The following is a 20,258-nucleotide window of genomic DNA, read 5'->3' on the forward strand; positions in this document are numbered from 1 at the left end:
CCTTTTTAAAAAGTGTTTCATACAGCATGGCTCCCTTTAACAAATGCATAAGAAGTGAAAGAAACCAGCATATTTTACTCTGTAATGCTTCCTGATATTTAGATTCTATTATAGATTATGTAATACTTTTATTCTTATCCATTTTAGTGAGGAATTGGTGACATTTCAGAACATGCTTGCATCTTGAGAATAACTCATGGCCAAAGAGGCCCATTCATGAGGGCTCTCTAGTAATGAAGCCAAGTGGGAGGAAAATGTCTGATTTTGTTATTTGGTTACTTGATTAACCCTCCTCATCCAGCCTCATGTTGTACATCTTGAGCAGAGACTACCTCAGAGGCCAGGACTATCAGAAAGTGCCTTGTCTGGTGTATCTGACACCTCTCTTATACTATTTTAGATTCTATTTGTCCCACTTCTTCCTGCAGCCTCTACTACAAAACCAGTTCAAAAACTTCGCTCAGTTTCACAAAAGTGCATCCTGACAGCACCTTACACAGACTCATCCCAGAGCTCTGCTTCTGCCACGGGGCTTCTCCTCTGCTGCAGGGATATTCTGGGTACTTGGGCAGACAAACAAGGAAGCTTAGAGAGTTAATGCCGATGACCGCATCCTTGACCAGTGGGACAGGAGCTGATGGATATAGATGTTCTTCTTTGTCCCCTGGGTGGACAGCTCTGAGGCATATTTCAAATGTTTCCTCTTAAAGTCACATTGGATCAAGCTCCAGCCACCTGCAGTGGGTAATTAGGTAACAAATTCTTGTACTGGCTTTTTTTCTACTTTTCTACTGCAAACAAGCCTTTTCCCAGGCTCTCTTTTGGGGGATCTAAAGCTAAGACAGCCCTTAAAACAAAGCAGAAATTGGCAAGGTCAAATAGCAAGATGCTAAAAGTACTCAAAAAGGCCTGGAACCCAAAATAGCACTGATGCAGACAGTCCACAGATCACCACTGTAAACACTAGCCTTTGTTACAGAAAGAAGTATCTGTCGGGAAAGCTACTGGGGCAGGAAACTGGAACCAGTTTGGTTAAACAAGAACCAGGTTCCCAGCAGAGAAAGCCGGCAAGATGGAGTTCTTTAACAACCAGGAGATACCCCTGGAGGGCTGTGGGGTGTAGCCCTAAGAGCAACACTGAGAAGAGCGGTGATCCAATGCTGAGCACAATCTATGTGACTCAATCTTGCCTGGTGTCTGCCCAAGATATGCAACCTTAAGGGCTGGCACTCTGCTGCTCTTTCTCTCTGTCCAGCTTGCGCTTGGTCAAAGTCATGTGGCCTTTGTACAATGTAAAGTACTTTAATAATCTCACAAATGGTTAAAACCAATTCCATAGCATTAACAACAGCAAACCTGTCATCTTGATATGGGCAATGGGCCATGAGTTATTGAGATCATTGTAGTAGTCTGTTTTACTCATAGAAAAGGATAAACCTCAGCTGAGAGTCTTAAGTACTTTTAACTCTCTGCTATGCCCTGCTCAGCTTGCACAGAATCCTAGATAAAGTGCTCCAGGGAAATTTGTAGATCAGGAAGCAGGGCTGTGGGAGAGGGAGCGACCAAGCTAAGGACAGGAAGCAAGGTCTTCTGACTTCCAGATCAGACTGCTAAGTTTTCTCTGATTCGTGTACCTTTTTGAAAAGAAAAATGAGCAACGTTGAGTGGCGAGAGCAGATCTAGGTCACAATAACATAGCCTATCTTTGAGAACCTATTGTTTTCTTTCTTTTAGAAAAAATTTTGCTGTTTATTTCCTTCACACATCTGTGTTTTCCTCTACTTCCTGCTCCTCTTTGCTGGAAATACAAGGTTTTTGGGGGTTTTTTTAGCCACATATGTGCATAATCACCCAGGGTTTGTAACATCCACTTCATTCTCCTTATTTTTTAAAATTTTTAATTTAAATTCAATTAGCCAGTACATCATGAGTTTCAGATGTAATGTTCAATATTTATCAGTTGTATATAACACCCAGTGCTCACTCCATTCTCTTTAGCAAACACTTTAGTCCTAAGCTTTAAGGTTTTCAAAAACATCTTAAAAAGTCAGCACTTAGCCTATTTTCCTATCCCAACCACTGAGAAAGACATTGATTATGTTGTGGTTGATGTTGAGGACAACCCCCTGTTGGGCTCACTAAGACTTGAGATTTTAAAAGGCTTGCTCTTGCCTCTTAAGTTAAGCTAATAGTTTTTCTTGATATTGCTAAAATTTCTTTTATTACTCTTATTCTTATTTAAACAGCTTGATGTTCTGAGCACCTTGAGTATCTCCCACGATGTACTTTTCCCTAGGTAAATCTGATACTTTATAATGCTTCTGTTAAATATTTAAAAGCAAATTTAGTACATTCCCATCCTATGGGAAACAGTGATAAAACTAAATTTTCCCATTAATATTATGTAACTAGTTCATCTAAGGGGCCCCAACAGTTCAAAGCTCACATAAATATTAACTTTAATCCCTTACATCTAGGGCTTCCCATTGTTAGTTTAACCCAGAGACCAATAACTTGACTCCCCTGAGGCAAATCCTCAGGAGCACTATCCGGTTTTAAAATCAGTTTGCAGCTCCTGAATCATTTCTTAGACTCTGACTTTGCTTGTTTTACCCATCCTGGTTTTGCTGTTGTCACTTGTTTTGTTTTGTTTTATCTCACAAATATGTATGTGAAATGGATCAACATAGAAGTTTGAATATTTGTGGCCATCATATTTTTCATTTGATTGCTAAGTCTCTTTTGACTAATGCAAGAAAACCTCCAACTTTCAGAGTCAGCAACTTTTTACGAAAGTTCTTTCCAAATGGAAATGGTAGAAGAGTCTAAAATGATTTGACCACTGAGTCAGTTTTTATTATATTCTAAATAGAAAACTTCAGATCTTTGAGTACCTTAAATGCAAAGAGTTTAATCTAGCAAATGAATATTCATTACTCAGTAGAAGCTTGCTGACAAATGTGGAAAATAAGCTAATAGGAAAACAAAGAACATGTAAAATATGTTATTTTCATATTATTTCCTGATGAATGGTTGATTCAATAAGCATTCCCAAATCCTGTCTCCATGCCTTTCTTTATAGAATTAGCCAAATACTTGTTTATCCAGCCTCCTTTGCTTTCCTAATGAAAGGGACAATTGTGGGTGGCATCACCACTCTGTCCTTTGGCCCATCAAAAATAAAAGGAAATCTTCCTCCAGACTTTTTGTAATTAAAGAAAAAATTAAGTTCATTTGTCTGATCCACTCTCAGCTGGGTTCTGTTATTGTATGTATTTAAACACATCCAAACTGCTATACCACCATATTCAAGATATGTCCTGCCAGGACCAGTGTTTGCTCTTAAGTATCATTGTCCTTCACAGACTAATATGCAAAAGGAAGCCACAAACAACTATCACTGCCTAATGATGGAATAGAAATATTCTCCTAACAAAGTATTCTATAATAAGTGAGTGTTACTTTATTCAAATAGCATCAATTGGTTTTGTACCAATTATGATGAAGAAGCAGTACAAAGATTTTATTTGTCAATAATTAAGCCTTTTGTTTGTTTGCTTATTTGTCTTCCCTGCAATACAGTTCTGAGCTTAAGTAATAGTTCTTCTTTGATTGTTGGGGAGTGCTAAGAAAAATAACTACCCTGAAGTACGTTGGCAGTTAGAAAAAAGATGTTGAATTATAAATTTAAATGAGGACACTCTACTTGAGAAGACTGGGACCTCAGTTCTTATTATATTCCACTCTTACCAATTTCTCTCCTTTCCCCCTGAATAGAAGTGAAGTAAGAGATGATTTGATCCCTTCAGCTTGGATTCCTTGCAGAAAAATAACTTTTATACAGAGACAAATGTCATCATTTGTCCTATTACTTTAGTAGAAAGGGGAGATATGAAAGAAATTAGAAATTCAGTTATTATTATCCAAACAAATGTACCATTCTTCTAGAACTACCACTATTTGTACAAATAAAGTGACATGTAGACTCTGTTATTAGAATGTTCCCTTTTTTAAAAAAGATTTTATTTATTTATTTATTTGAGAGAGAGAGAGAGAGAGAGTGAGAAACAGCATGAGAGGGGAGAGGGTCAGAGGGGAAAGCAGGCTCCCCGCTGAGCCCGGAGCCTGATGTGGGACTCAATCCCAGAACTCTGGGATCATGACCTGAGCCGAAGGCTGTTGCTTAACCAACTGAGTCACCCAGGCGCCCCTAGAATGTTCCCTTTTATCTAACCAGATGAGGCATTGTTCACAGATCTAATACTAGCCTAGAGACCAAAGCAATTGAGAAGCACATCTCTATAGGACCATCGATATTAAGGCTCAGGGCTCAGAGGATCCTTGGCATAAGACTTACTACATTCAAGACTACATAGACATCTTTTCTTTCAAGAGCATTGGAAGCCAAACCATGAATCCGGATAAAGGGTTTAGGTTGAGTCTATATTAAGTACATTTTTGTGTCTAAGCTTAATGAGCTTTTGAGAATAAATGAAGGGATAATACTCCCAAGAATGAGGTAAGAGATAAAGAGAAGGCTCTAGGTGAAGTTTCCTATCTTCATGTAAGAAGAAAGAACAACAACAAAAGGACTTAATTATTCTTATCCTCATTCCTGTTTAAAAAAAAATTCCTAAAAATTCAGACCTTTAGGTTGAATTGGGACAATAAGCCAAAACTGAATGTCCTTTCTCCCCATGAGAAAAAGAAACACTCCCAGCTAGATTTGTCAGGTTCCTAGAACTGTCATAACAATGTACCCCAAATGGTGGCATTAAAAAAATGACATTGATTATCTCACAGCTCTGGCGGCTTGAAATCTGAGCTTCAAGTGTCAGCAGGTCTGGTTCCTCCTGAGGACTATGAGGAAGAATCTGTTCCATGACTCTCTCCTAGTTTCTTGTGTTGTTTGGCAATCACTGGTATTTGACTTGTAGGTGCTTTGCCCTGATCTCGACCTTCATCATCACATGGCATTCCTGTGTGCATGTCTATCACTATGTCCAAATTTCCCTGTCTACAAGGGTACAGTCACAGTGGATTAGACTCCACTCTAAAGACCTTCTCTTAACTTGATCATGTTGAAATAGGTTTCTAACTAAGGTCACATTCACAGGGACTGAGAGTTCGGACTTCAACATCTTTTAAAAGACATAATTCAACCCATAACATTAACTGAGAGCTCTCAACAAAATAATAAAGAACAAGAAAATTTCAAGTTCTCAACAAAGACTCCACAAAATTCCAGATAATCTCCCAATCCTACTCCTTCAGGCTTGAGTGAAGTGTTTAGAGGCAATATTTGTTCCTTATATTCCATGTTCAAGATCTTAGAAAAGGAGTAAAAGAGTCAAGGAGAAGTCATTAAAATGAAATAAAAGTAAATGGAATGTTTGGAGATATATATATATATATATATATCTCCAAACATTATATATATAAAGAATTATCACTGCAAACATGAACATTTTACAGCAAAAATAGGTAACATGTTAAGCAAAAGATAGATGAAGAATTCAGTCTGGAAGAAATTCTAACCTAAACGTCATAAGAAAACCTCCATGACTGCCCCATATTAAAGGAGAATTTAGTGAAGACATAAATTTTGAGGGAAAAGTATTCAAAGATAAGATTATTAAAAATAACAGAGTAACATTAAAATAAATATTACTAAAGGAAAAAATCAAGAATTAAAATGGCATTATTATAAACCAATAAATTGAATAGCATCCAAGAGAAAAGAAGAGCTCAATTTTAATTATCTGGGGAGGAAAATCAGTGCAATAAATATAGAGAAAGTACGAAATAGGAGAGAGGGGAAAAGATGGTGGAGGAGTAGGGGACCCTATTCCAACCGGTCCCCAGAAATGAGATGGATATCTACCAGACCACTCTGAACACCCACGAAATCAGCCTGAGATGTAAGAAGATAGATCTGGATCGCCACTAACAGAATATTGCAGGCGGTTGGTTTTGAGGTACAAAGTGGGGAATCATGATTCCCCAGGCAGATACTGGAGGATAAACGGCAGCAGGAGGGAGCCTGGCCGTGGGGATCCTACACCCCCAGTGAGTGATAGCCTCCCATGCTGGGGACAGGGCACAGACTCACAGACCGGTAGCAGTGAGGAAAGGACTTTAGGGCAGCCCCCCAAATGGAAACCCAGAGCAGCGGGGCCATGCCTGCGAATTGGGGGCAGCTGGCGGTTTCAGAAACACAAAGGGCAGAGACGTGCCCCGACCTGGAGGCCAGGACTGGGAGCACTGTGGAGGTGCGCACAACCCAGGACACTACAGTTTATAGCAGCACAGATAGAAACAGAGATAGTGGGGCCTGGAGAGCTCACTGAAGAACAGACAGTGATCTCTCTGCTCTGAGGCAGAGGGATGGAAACGGTCCCTTCTGCTCTGACTCTCAGAAGAGACATGTAAAACCACCAGGGAAAGCCACCAGAGAACAAAAGCCCCAAAACACCGGTTTTCACTGAGCCCATCCCCTGCCACAGGGGACAGGGCAACTCTGACCAAACAGGGTTGCCTGAGTAACAGTGTGGCTGGCCCCTCCCCCAGAAGATGGCTGGGAAAACAAGAGGCCAGCAACCATAAAGTCCCTAGAAAACAGGTGCATCTTGCTTGGGTTCTCAATAATTTGGACTCTCTACATTCCCTCAACCACCCCTCAACAGAATGGCTAGGAGGAGGAACCCCCAAAATAGGAAAGACTAAGAGACTATGACTTACATCACAGATTAACAAATGGATTCAGATATAACCAAGGTGTCGGAGATGGAATTCAGGCTAGCAATTGTGAAGACAATAGCTAGAATGGAGAAATCAATTAATGGCAACATAGAATCTCGAAGTGCAGAAATGAAAGTTGAATTTGCAGAACTTAAAAATGCTATCAATGAGATCCAATCTAATCTAGATAATCTAATAGCTAGGGTAAGTGAGGCAGAAGAACAAATCAGTGACCTGGAAGACCATTTAATAGATAAAAGGGAAAAAGGGAGGCCAGAGAAAAACAACTCAGAATCCATGAAAATAGAATCAGAGAAATAAGTGACACCATGAAGCGTTCCAATGTCAGAATTATTGGAATCCCTGAGTGGGTGGAGAGAGAGAGAGGACTAGAAGATATATTTGAGTAAATCATAGCTGAGAACTTCCCTAATCTGGGGAATGAAACAAACATTCATGTCCTAGAGGCAGAGAGGACCCCTCCCAAGATCGAAGAAAACAGGCCAACACCCCGGCATGTAATAGTAAAACTTGCAAATCTTAGAACAAAGGAAACCATCTTAAGGGCAGTTAGGGAGAAGAGATTCCTTAAGTACAGAGGGAGGAACATCAGAAACGTCAGACCTATCCACAGAGACCTGGCAAGCCAGAAAGGCCTGGCAAGACATATTCAGGGTACTAAATGGAAGAACATGCAACCAAGAATACTTTATCCGCAAAGCTGTCATTTAGAGTGGATAGAGAGATGCAGATCTTCCAAGACTGGCAGAAACTGAAAGAATATGTGACCAGTAAGCTGGCTCTACAAGAATTATTAAGGGGGGTTCTATAAAAGGAGAAAGACCCCAAAAGTGATAGACAACAGAAATTTACAGGGACAATCTATAAAAACAACGTCTTCACAGGCAACATGATGACAATTAATTCATATCTTTCAATAATCACTCAACGTGAATGGCCTAAATGGGAGCATTTTGGATGCTTGCAGATTGGATAAGAAGACAGGACCCATCCATATGCTGTCTACAAGAGACTCATTTTGAACCTAAAGATACATCCAGACTGAAAGTAAAGGGATGGAGATCCATCTTCCATGCCAGCAGACCTCAAAAGAAAGCTGGGGTAGCAATTCTTATATCAGACAAATTAGATTTTAAACTAAAGACTGTAGTTAGAGACACAGAAGGACACTATATCATTCTTAAAGGGTCTATCCAACAAGAAGATCTAATAATTGTAAATATGTACCCCCAACATGGGAACAGCCATCTAAATAAGCCAACTGTTAACCAAAATAAAGAGTCATATTGATAACAATACGTTAATTGTAGGAGACCTCAATACTCTACTCTCAGCAATAGACAGATCATCTAAGCAGAAAATCAACAAAGAAACAAGAGCTTTGAATGACATGCTGGACCAGATGGACCTCATATATATATAGAGAGAGAGAGAACATTCCACCCTAAAACAACAGAATACTCATTCTTCTTGAGCGCATATGGAACTTTCTCCAGAATAGACCACAAACTGGGTCACAAATCAGGTCTCAACTGATACCAAAAGATTGAGATGATTCCCTGCATATTCTCAGAACTTAATACTTTAAAACTGGAACTCAATCACAAGAAAAAATGTGGAAGAAATTCAAACACTTGGAAGCTAAAGACCACTCTGCTCAAGAATGTTTGGGTCAACCAGGAAATCAGAGAAGAACTTAAACAATTCATGGAAATCAATGAGAATGAAAACACATCGGTCCAAAACCTATGGGATACTGCAAAGGCAGTCCTAAGGGGGAAATACATAGCCATCCAAGCCTCACTCAAAAAAGTAGAAAAATCCCGAATTCACCAACTAACTCTACACCTTAAAGAACTAGAGAAAAAGCAACAAACAATGCCTAAGCCACGCATTAGAAGAGAAATAATTAAGATTAGAGCAGAGATCAATGAATTAGAAACCAGATACACAGTAGATCAGATCAACGAAGCTAGAAGCTGGTTCTTTGAAAGAATTAATAAGATCGATAAACCACTGTCCAGACTTAGCCAAAAGAAGAGAGAAGTCCCAAATTAAAAAAAATATGAATGAAAGGGGAGAGATCACGACTAACACCAAGGAAATAGAAACAATTATTAGAAATTATCAACAACTATATGCCAATAAGCTGAGCAACCTGGATGAAATAGATGTCTTCCTGGAAACCTATAAACTGCCAAGACTGAAACAGGAAGAAATTGACAACCTGAATAGGCCAATAACCAGTAACAAAATTGAAGCCGTGATAAAAAACCTCCCCAAAACAAGAGTCCAGGGCTTGATAGATTCACTGGGGAATTCTACCAAACATTCAAAGAAGAAATAATACCTATTCTACTGAAGCTGTTTCAAAAAATAGAAACAGAAAGAAAGCTTCCAGACTCATTCTATGAGGCCAGCATTACCTTAATCCCCAAACCAGGCAAAGACCCCATCAAAAAGGAGAATTTCAGGCCGATATCCCTGATGAATATGGATTCCAAAATCCTCAACAAAATCCTAGCTAATAGGATCCAACAATACATTAAAAGGGTCATCCACCACGACCAAGTAGGATTTATCCCTGGGATGCAAGGATGGTTCAGCATTTGCAATTCAATCAATGTGATAGAACACATTATAAGAGGAGAGAGAAGGACCATATGGTCCTCTCAGTTGATGCAGAAAAAGCATTTGACAAAATACAGCATCCTTTCCTGATTAAAACTCTTCAGAGTATAGGGATAGAGGGAACATTCCTCAAGTTTATAAAATCCATCTATGAAAAACCCACAGTGAATATCATCCTCAATGGGGAAAAGCTGAGAGCCTTTCCCTTAAGATCAGGAACACGTCAAGGATGTCCACTCTTGCCACTATTGTTCAAGATAGTACTAGAAGTCCTAGCAACAGCAATCAGACAACAAAAAGAAATAAAATGTATTCAAATTGGCAAAGAAGAAGTCAAACTCTCTCTTTTTGCAGATGACATGATACTTTGTGTGGAAAACGCAAAAGACTCCACCCCCAAATTACTAGAACTCATACGGCAATTCAGTAATGTGGCAGGATAAAAAATCAACGCACAGAAATCAGTTGCTTTCTTACACACTAACAACGCAACTGTAGAAAGAGAAATTAGAGAAATGATTCCATTTTAAAAAGCACCAAAAACCTGATGATACCTCGGAATAAACCAACCGAAGAGGTAAAGAATCTATACTCTAGGAACTATAGAACACTCATGAAAGAAATTGAAGAAGACACAAAAAGATGGAAAAAACATTCCATGCTCATGGATAGGAAGAATAAACACTGTTAAAATGTCTATGCTACTCAGAGCAATCTATACCTCCAATGCCATCCCGATCAAAATTCCAATGACATTTTTCAAAGTGCTGGAACAAATAATCCTAAAATTTGTATGGAATCAGAAAAGACCCCGAATCACCAAGGAAATATTGAAAAAGAAAAACAAAGCTGGGGACATCACATTGCCTGATTTCAAGCTATATTACAAAGCTGTGATCACCAAGACAACATGGTACTGGCACAAAAACAGACATATAGACCAATGGAACAGAATAGAGAACCCAGATATGGACCCTCAACTCTATGGTCAAATAATCTTCAACAAAGCAGGAAAAAACATGCAATGGAAAAAAGACAGTCTCTTCCATAAATGGTCCTGGGAAAATTGGACAGCCACATGCAGAAGAATGAAACTCAACCATTCTCTAACACCATACACAAAGATAAACTCAAAATTGATGAAGACCTCAATGTGAGACAGGAATTCATCAAAATCCTAGAGGATAACATAGGCAATAACCTCTTTGACATTGGCCATAGCAACTTCTTTCAAGATACATCTCCAAAGGCTAGTGAAACAGAAGCAAAAATGAACTTTTGGGACTTCATCAAGATAAAAAGCTTCTGCACAGCAAAGGAAACAGTCAACAAAACAAAGAGGCAACCCACAGAATGGGAGAAGATATTTGCAAATGACACTACAGATAAGGGGCTGGTATCCAAGTTCTATAAAAGCACTTCTCAAACTCAACACCAAAATCAATTAATCAAGTCAAAAAATGGGCAGAAGACATGAACAGACACTTCTCCAAAGAAGACATACAAATGGCTAACAGACACATGAAAAAATGTTCATCATCATTAGCCATCAGGGAAATTCAAATCAAGACCACATTGAGATACCACCTTACACCAGTTAGAATGGCAAAAATGACAAGGCAAGAAACAACAAATGTTGGAGTGGTTGTGGAGAAAGGGGAACCCTCTTACACTGTTGGTGGGAATGCAAGTTGGTACAGCCACTTTGGAAAACAGTGTGGAGGTTCCTCAAAAAATTAAAAATAGAGCTACCCTATGACCCAGGAATTGCACTACTGGGTATTTACCCTAAAGACACAGATGTAGTGAAAAGAAGGGACACATGAACTCCAATGTTCATAGCAGAAATATCCACAATAGCCAAACTATGGAAAGAGCTGAGATGCCCTTCAACAGATGATGGGTAAAGAAGAAATGGTCCATATATACGATGGAATATTATTCAGCCATCAGAAAGGATGAATACCCAACTTTTACATCAACATGGATGGGACTGGAGGAGATTATGCTAAGTGAAATAAGTCAAGCAGAGAAAGTCAATTAAGGAATAGCATGGAGGACATAAGGAGAAGGAAGGGATAAATGAAGGGGGAGGAATTGGAAGGAGGGATGACTCATGAGAGACTTTGGATTCTGAGAAACAAACTGAGGGTTTTAGAAGGGGGTAGGGGGATGGGTTAGCCCGGTGAAGGGTATTAAGGAGGGCACATACTGCATGGAATACTGGGTGTTGTATGAAAACAATGAATCGTGGATCACTGCATCAAAAACTGGTGATGTATGGTGACTAACATAACACAATAAAATAAAATTAAAAAAAAGAAAGCATGAAATAGAGACAAATGAAATTCATCAAGAGAAAAAGGACAGAAATGAAGGACAAAGACCCCCAACATAAGTGTAATTGGTGTTCTTTAAAACCATTCAATGATAACAATAGCTAAAAAACTTTTTGAAATGAATTTATAGGTCACACATAGGTATATGAAAAGAGATAAATATATGTTTGTGATAAGTCATAGCTTAGAAAATAATAATTTAGTTAAGTATATAGGTGGAAATTTGAGTAGCTTATATAAGGAAGGAATTAGGGTGGCCTTAGACATCTTTCTACCATCATTTGTGCCAGAGAACAATAATATAGTATCTATATTTATGAAAGTCTAAGAAATCAAAAGTATAACAAGAAATTTATACCTAGCATTGTTCTTCATTAAGTCACAGACTTATTATTAAAATTAAAGATTTTCTCAAGCATGAAATAATTGAGGAAATACAGCACCCAAAATCCTTTCTTTCAAAAATTGATTGATAAAAAAAATGATTGACGACCAAATCTAGACAGCAAAGATAAAAAAATACATAAATTATCTGATAATAGATAATCTTTGCTAAAATACCAATGTTGAACATTTGAATACAGATTTAAGAATAAATAACCATGGGGCTTATATAGCATAGTAACTTAACAGTATAATTAACAAAACTAAGAATAATAGAGAGGTGGAAAAAGTGTAGAGTGTACTAATTTACTTTACTTCCAAAGCAGGGAGACAATTGGTAGTTAAAAAGAGAAAGAAAAAATTGTGTTTTTAAAATTTTCATTTTTTATTCTTTTTGGGGAAACTTTCATAGCTACCATCTTCTGAAATTAAAAAAAAATCTGACCACCATTTCTTTCATTTTCAGTTTGGTTTCTTTCATTCTGTTAAATATAATTTAAAAATACATTTTATTTTAATACTTTTTGTTAAAAATAGCATGCAAGGTGTGATTTTATTTTTATAAAAGTTCTTTCTTTGTTCATGGGTCTATCCTTCTCTCCATATTTTTAGAGATGCTTGGAATAATGTCCACCTCATATCTGTCATGATTAGTTCTAGGTGGAGAAATGTGGGAATTTTTTAATCTTTTATTTTTCTGTATTTCTGCAATTTCTTCTTTGAATTTGTAACATTAAAGCAATAACAAGTCAATTTTCAAAATAACAGAAATGGCCATTTATATAGGACACTAAGCAGCTAAATAGAGAACCACTAACCACTTCTATATCCTTATTCATTTTAACAATCAGGTTTACTTCCCCATCTTTAGTTCCATAGCTCCATACACTTTGAATTTTGAAGAATATTATTAGGATGTTTATTAACTTAGGAGCCCAAGCATATAGACATTCTATCATAGTATAGTATTAAATATTCTTAGGTTTTGATTCTACACAGAAAAAGAGTTCATATTCTCAATTTCCTTAAAGGGAACATTGTTACCTGAACTTAATTTAGCCTTATTTTTGTAAATGTTGTTGTTGGCATAATGAAATAATGTTAGCCTTCAGCTCACTAAGTATATAATCCCATTGACTATTAGCTGGCTTCCTCAGGGAGTGCAAACACATTGCTAAGGATCTGTCATCTTACCAAGTATGACTTCTAACCCCCAGCAGAATATACAAATGAAAAAGGACACAGTTTTAAAGAAGCAGTATAGAGTAAATAATGTCTCTGTATGAAGAGAGAGGGGCAGTCTTATGAGAACACTGTCTACTACTTTGTCAAAACTAAAAGAATGCTAGAACTCCATATGGCATGTTTACATGTAGTTTTATTTCCAACTTTCTTCTCCTTCAAGTTTTGGGCAAATGTTCAATTCATTCTGGTTCAACTAGAATTGATTCATATTTATAAATATAAGCTTGACATTGCAAAAGTTTACTTTTCCTTTCATTGTTTATCTACCTTAAGTAGATTGTTCTGAAGGAATTATGGGTTCATATGAGGTCAGTATGTACTTTTGATTGTTAAGGGGCTGATCACCTGGTGACCTGATTACTTTATTCATCAATGTTGGATAAAGTCTCCAGTGCATTGGATATTCCACCATGTGGATTCAATAAACAGAAGTTTTGAATATCCAGTATAGACAAAGCTTCATGATGAGTTGGAGAAGTAGTTAAAGATAAAATCGAGGTGATTCTCTTGTGTCAATTTAGATTTTAACTTTTCCATAATTTACACACACACACACACACAAGGATAAAATGAGCTATCTATCTATTAAAAGTGAAACATTTAAAACTTTATAAAATGTATTTATTAACCATGTTCTACATGGATGACTCTGCTAACTGTAATATTTTGGATAATGTGACTCACAGCAAGACTAGTTTCTTACAAGAGACTCAGTACAGGGAAAGTGGTAGCAGAATAGAAAACAAGGGAAGGAGTTCTGGATATAGCCAGAGTTGAGCAAGGATGGAAGAACTCTATAGCACAGTTGTATCTTTAAAACAGAGTACAAGATAACCGGCAAAAGAAGAAAAAAGAAGGGCACCTGGGTGGCTCAGTCGGTTAAGCATCTGACTCTTGATCTCAGCTCAGGGTTTGGTCTCAGGTTTGTGAATTCAAGCCCTTACTTTAGAAAATTAAAAACAGAAGAAAAGAAAAAAGACAGGGTCACATAAACCAGTTGTTGGCAAGTTTGACTTTGTATCAGTAGAAATGCTTGATTTAGTATAAGGATTTTAGGAAAGAGAAAAGGCCGTGCATTCAAACAGCATAATAACACAAATATAGAACTGAGCAACTGACATTACGAGGCAGATCCAAATTGAAAAAGCCACCATCCTATCTTCAAGGTGCTTTCCATCTAGTAGGTAGGGTAATATAAATAAATAGGTAAGGATATAAAAATGATAAATTGTGAATTTTCAAAGGAAGTATGGTGGCCACTGTGATGCACCATGCACATCCCCTTCAGGGGTGAAAGATTCGTTCACCAACTGCTGGGAGCAAAACTCTAGGGGTCACCCCCAGAAGAATTGCCTCAGCTGAAGAGACATGCTTCCTTGCTAGGTAGCTGCACCTAATGAGTAATTGATGTGGGGGTATAAACGCTAGTTCCCTATCCTGATTTCAGGACACTCCACAGAATTATCTGAGGCCCTCATTGAAACGAAATCAACTACTCTTGCTGTCCAGTCCTGCTTTCCTTTATCTTTCCTTCCATGGGTGTTGATCGCAAGATTATTCCCTGGGGAATCATCTACATGTTAATTGCTGTATCCGTGTCTGCTTCCTGAGCAACCAATTCTGTAGCAGTTCATATCACTAAGAGTTCAAGAACACAGATGGTGGGATGGAATTTGGGGACTGGACCATTTACCAGCTGGCGGGCAGTAAGATCCCAATTGCTGGTGGCAGGTGGAACATAGCCCCTGGTAGAAGGTGGCAGTGTCATTGTTAAACCTTGCACTGGTGAACTGGGATGCAATAGTGGTGGAGGAGAATTCACTAGCTGGTATGATATTACCAGACTTTTGAGAAATAAAGCAGAGATAGGATCTATAAGGACTACTGAGGTAGTTGACTCTTGCTAAGCTTTATTGATATGCAGGACCAGCAGGCAAAAGATGAGTTACTATTTTGGCTTGGGTGCTTGATACTGGTAAGGCTGCTGTCATACAAGCGGTCAGGGAGGAATGAGTTTGGTACCAGATGGTATGGTTGGGATCCTCTTGATGGCTGCCTACCCCATTTTGACAGTAAATGGCAGTTGCTCTCTCTCCTGTCATGGAAGCAATGTTGCTTTAGAAGCCAGAAGCCAGAAGACCCAGCTGAATTCTAATTTGAGCTAAGTATTAATTATCTATGTGAATTACTACATATCTCTGGTTTTCAGTTTCCTATGTGTGAAACGAGGAGGCTAGACAGCTGATATCAAAGTTCTTCTTCAGCATTATTATTATAAAAGAAAAAAGTGGGCAAATATAACATTTAAAAGAAGTCACGGATTTCATGTTTTTTTTTTAAATATAGCATTTTATGTATAGTCTAGAGAAGAGAACATATAACCTTGTGTTTTTCACTCTTTTAGTATGGTAAATGGAACAAGTCATTTTGTGATGTGAGGAATGATCGATAAAAGACAAATTCACCAAAGAGAAGTTAAAGGGCATATTAAAGCAGATACCATTAGAATATCTCTACAATTTAAAGTATGTTGTGCTTCTATTATACACATGGAAAGGATTAAAATGGAATACTGATAGAGATAGCCCTGCTTCAGAGTTGGGATGAAGCATTCATGTGAAGGAGGGTAGGTTCCACTTGATTTCTGGAAGCTGATTCAAAAAAATTTACAAAAAGTTTTAATGCTTTAGCATTCTACTGCTCACTTATAATTTTAGAATTTTTAGTTTAGAAAAAAACCTTATCCAAAAAACCTAATAGAGCTTTTCTGGATCTGGTTTAGAGATGGTCTCTGTAGTAGTAAAATTTTTAAAACCAAGTTAACATAGCAATACAGAAGAGGGTGAGTGATACAAGCATTCACAAGCATTCCTTTTAACCACCTGCTAAGATTACTCGGGAAGCTGTAGATTATATGGAAATATGTCTTATTAAAGTCAGAAATTCCTAATACAAATTACATTCACTTTGTGAGTCAGGCAAACTACTTAAACTTTCTGCACTAGTATTCTATTAAATTGATTTTTTTAATGTGTGTGTATGTGATCCGTAGTGGAAACTCAGAACAGTAAGCATTACTGATACGTCAGTTGTTGCTTCTTTAATTCATTTAACTTTATTAGTCAAATAATATCTTGTAGATAATTTGAAAGAACTATGAAGTCATTTTTCCCTTCAAAAATGTTGGTTTTCTTTATAATAAGTTATCTTAATAAACTTCCATTACCAGGCTTACAGAGATAATAAAAACTTCAACTGATATATAGTATTAATGATATGATGTATCCTCATGACTTAGAATGTTGTAGGAAACAGAAATATGAGGAAGGGAATCCATTTCAGTACCTTCACTGACCATCATTGTTCTTCATTAGTCAAGCCGGCAATAGATCTGGTTTTGCCGTAATAGCAGTGGGTATGAGATAATTATATTAACTTCCAAACAGAAACCTAATTGTAAGCATAAACTTAGCATTTTTTTTAGGATAAAACTAGAATTAGTTTCTAGAAATTTTATTTTACTCATCATTCTTTTATCTTACATATTAACCACATACACATACAGTTGCTATGACATGCCATTTACATAACAAAATGGTTACTGCCTTGCTGGTTTGGCTTTACACTCTGATTATAGAGCTTTCTCAAGATCTTTGAGCTTTTGATCCATAAGAATTGTGTATGGTCTAAATACATCATAGAAGCCATGCCTACATTTTCTAACTTTCCCTTTCTCTACCTATTTTCCCCTGCTCTTTTTCCTACTGTGCCTTTCATTTTTATTCTCATTCATTTCTAAAAATAGATGACCATTCATTCTTTTGAAAATTTCTGAAACAAATAAAAAAATACTATGTCCATGAATTGGGAAGATTCAATATTGCTAAAGTATCAATTTTCCTCAAATTAACCTGTAGATTTAAAATAAACCCAGTCATACTCCCATCAGGCTTTTTCAGTAGAAACTGATGATCTGATTCTAAAATTTACATGGAAATTCAAAGGGCCTAGAATAGGCAAAACAATCTTTTTTTTTTAAAGGTTTATTTATTTTAGAGCAAGAGAGGGAGAGGGAGTGTGCACATGAATGGTGGGGAGGGGGAGAGGGAGAGGGAGAGAAAGAATCCCAAGCAGACTCCCTGCAGAGCATGGAGCCTGATGCAGGGCTTGATCCCACGACCCCGAGGTCATGACCTGAGCTGAAATCACGAGTTGGACATGCAACCATAAGCATAAAAAGTAAAAATGTAATAATGTTTTTAGAAGAAAACAGAAGGTCTTTAGGATTGGAAGAAAGCAAAGGTTATTTATTTATTTATTTTTTTTATTTTTTTTTAAGATTTTATTTATTTATGTGACAGAGAGAGACACAGCGAGAGAGGGAACGCAAGCAGGGGGAGTGGGAGAGGGAGAAGCAGGCTTCCCGCGGAGCAGGGAGCCCGATGCGGGACTCGATCCCAGGACCCTGGGATCATGACCTGAGCCAAAGGCGGACACTTAACACCTGAGTCACCCAAGCGCTCCGAAAGCAAAGGTTTTTAAGAAAGTCACAACAATCAATAACCATAAAAGAAAAATCATTTTATCTTTATGATGAATAAATTACTCTTCAGCAGAATTAAAAGCATTTGTTCATCGAAAGACACAATTAAGAAAATGAAAAGGCAAGCCAAATCCCAGGGGAAGATATTCACAAACTATGTATCTGACAAAGGCCTATATATTTCTGGAGAGGTCGCTTACATCATTAGTCATCAGAGAAATTAAAATTAAGATCACAATAAGAGGCCACTACATACCTACCAGCATGTCTAAAATTTATAAAGACACAACATAAAATGTTTCTGAGTATATTAACCAACTAGAATTCTCAAACCCTGTTAGTTGGAGTGTAAAATGGTATAAAAATCTTAGGAAAACTTTTGGTAGATTCTCATAAAACTAGATATACACTTTACCCTATAACCCTGCAACCCTGCTCTTAGGTAGTCACCAAACAGAAATTAAAACATATGTTCATAAAGACCTAAAACAAATGTTCATAGCAGCTTTATTTATGTTTAGACAAAAACTGGAAGCAGTCCAAGTGTCCATGAAAAAGAGTAAATAAATCTCTGGTGTACTCAGCTAATGGAATACTCTTAAGCAATATGAAGGAACATGATACTAATACATAAAACATTGATATTCCTAAAAAATGTTTATGAGAAAAAGATACCTTACCCAGAAATGTACGTATTATATTTTTCTATTTACATGAAGTTCTGTAATAGGTAAAACTAATCTCTGGTGGGAAAAATAATTAAAACAGCAGTTGTCTTTGGGAGATATGCAAAAGGATTGATCAGGAAGGGGCACAAGAAAACTTTCTGGAGAGATGATATTCTTTATCTTGGCAAATCTTTGGGTTACATAGATATTCATATTTATCAAAATTTATCACATGGTGCACTTAAGATTTGTGCAATTCACTGTATGGCAATTTAAACTAAAAAAAGAAAGAGAGAACTATAAACAAAATTAAACCCTAGTTAATGTTATGCATACTGAAGTGTTCAGGAGTGAAGGGTACAGATATCAGCAACTTACTTTATAATGTATCAGTAGGGCGCCTGGGTGGCTCAGATGGTTAAGCATCTGCCTTCAGCTCAGGTCATGATCCCAGTGTCCTGGGACCAAGTCCGGCATCGGGCTCCCTGCTCCTTGGGAGCCTGCTTCTCCCTCTGCTTCTCTCTCTCTCTCTCTCTCCCTCTGTCTCTCATGAATAAATAAATAAAATCTTTAAAAAATGTATCAATAATGATACAGATTGATGAAAGTTCAGAGAAATGGATAGTTGGAAGATATGTGATAAAGCAAATAGAGCACACTGTTTATTTTAAAAGTCTGATGCTCTGCCAACTGAGCTATCCGGGCTCATGGGCAAAATGTTTATTTTAGCATCGAGATTGTGTTTAAGTCAAGTTTCTTATATTTTTGAAAATTTTTATAATTAAATATGGGATAAAAGGAATAAGTAAATATGAAAGTTGATTTTATAAAATTTAATGGTGCTTATACTAAATAAGCTTCTAATTTGAAATTGTCTGACTCAATATATTGTCTGTTTTACAAGAAGATATTTTTTTTAAATGGCAAGCCGAAGAGAGAACCATGAATGAAGAAACTGTTTTTAAAGTGCTATAAGGATATTGAGTGCCACGGGATTGAGTTTGATGTTTTACTCAAATTTTTCAGTAAAACACTTCCAGCCATGAGAGCATATTTGATCTTACCATATAGACTAAGATTTGTGCTTAAATTAGTAGGTAAAATTTTAAAATTGAAAGAGACCTTAGCAATCATCTTCTAATCCACTTGAATAGCAGCGTGTTTACCAACAAGACTGGGAAATCTGACTCATTGCCCTCTGAAGTTCTCTTGTGCTATTTTGAGAACCAGTCAGACAAGCATCTAGACTACCAGGAAGAGCCATCTGTGAAATGGGCACAATAATGCCTGCTCTGATATTTAAGACCTTACAGAACATACCAACTCTTTGGATTGTTCATAACACTGTGAGAAACTTAAATACCACTTGTGATTTTCGATTTTATGTGTACTACATCAAGGAGATAGACATTTCAGGTCAGAGGATTTCAAAAGGCGAGATTTACCAGCTGTAATTTAACTCTTGATTTCCCATAAAGTATGCATCAGTCAGAATGCAATAATCCAAGTGACCACAAGGGACAAACACATTTGAAAGTAGAGCAAGTAGTGTCAGTGAGAATACATTCAGACAGCTATAAGGTTCACCTCTTTTCACCATAAATCAAATTCTCCAAGTGAAGGAGAATTTACAAGTTTTATGTTTATATACTCTTCAAAGATATTTAGAATAAAACAAATGTATTC

Source organism: Eumetopias jubatus, unplaced genomic scaffold (assembly GCF_037043125.1).
Source record: "Eumetopias jubatus isolate StellerSeaLion01/CBP00866 unplaced genomic scaffold, mEumJub1_p1.0 scaffold_5, whole genome shotgun sequence".
NCBI lineage: Eukaryota > Metazoa > Chordata > Mammalia > Carnivora > Otariidae > Eumetopias > Eumetopias jubatus.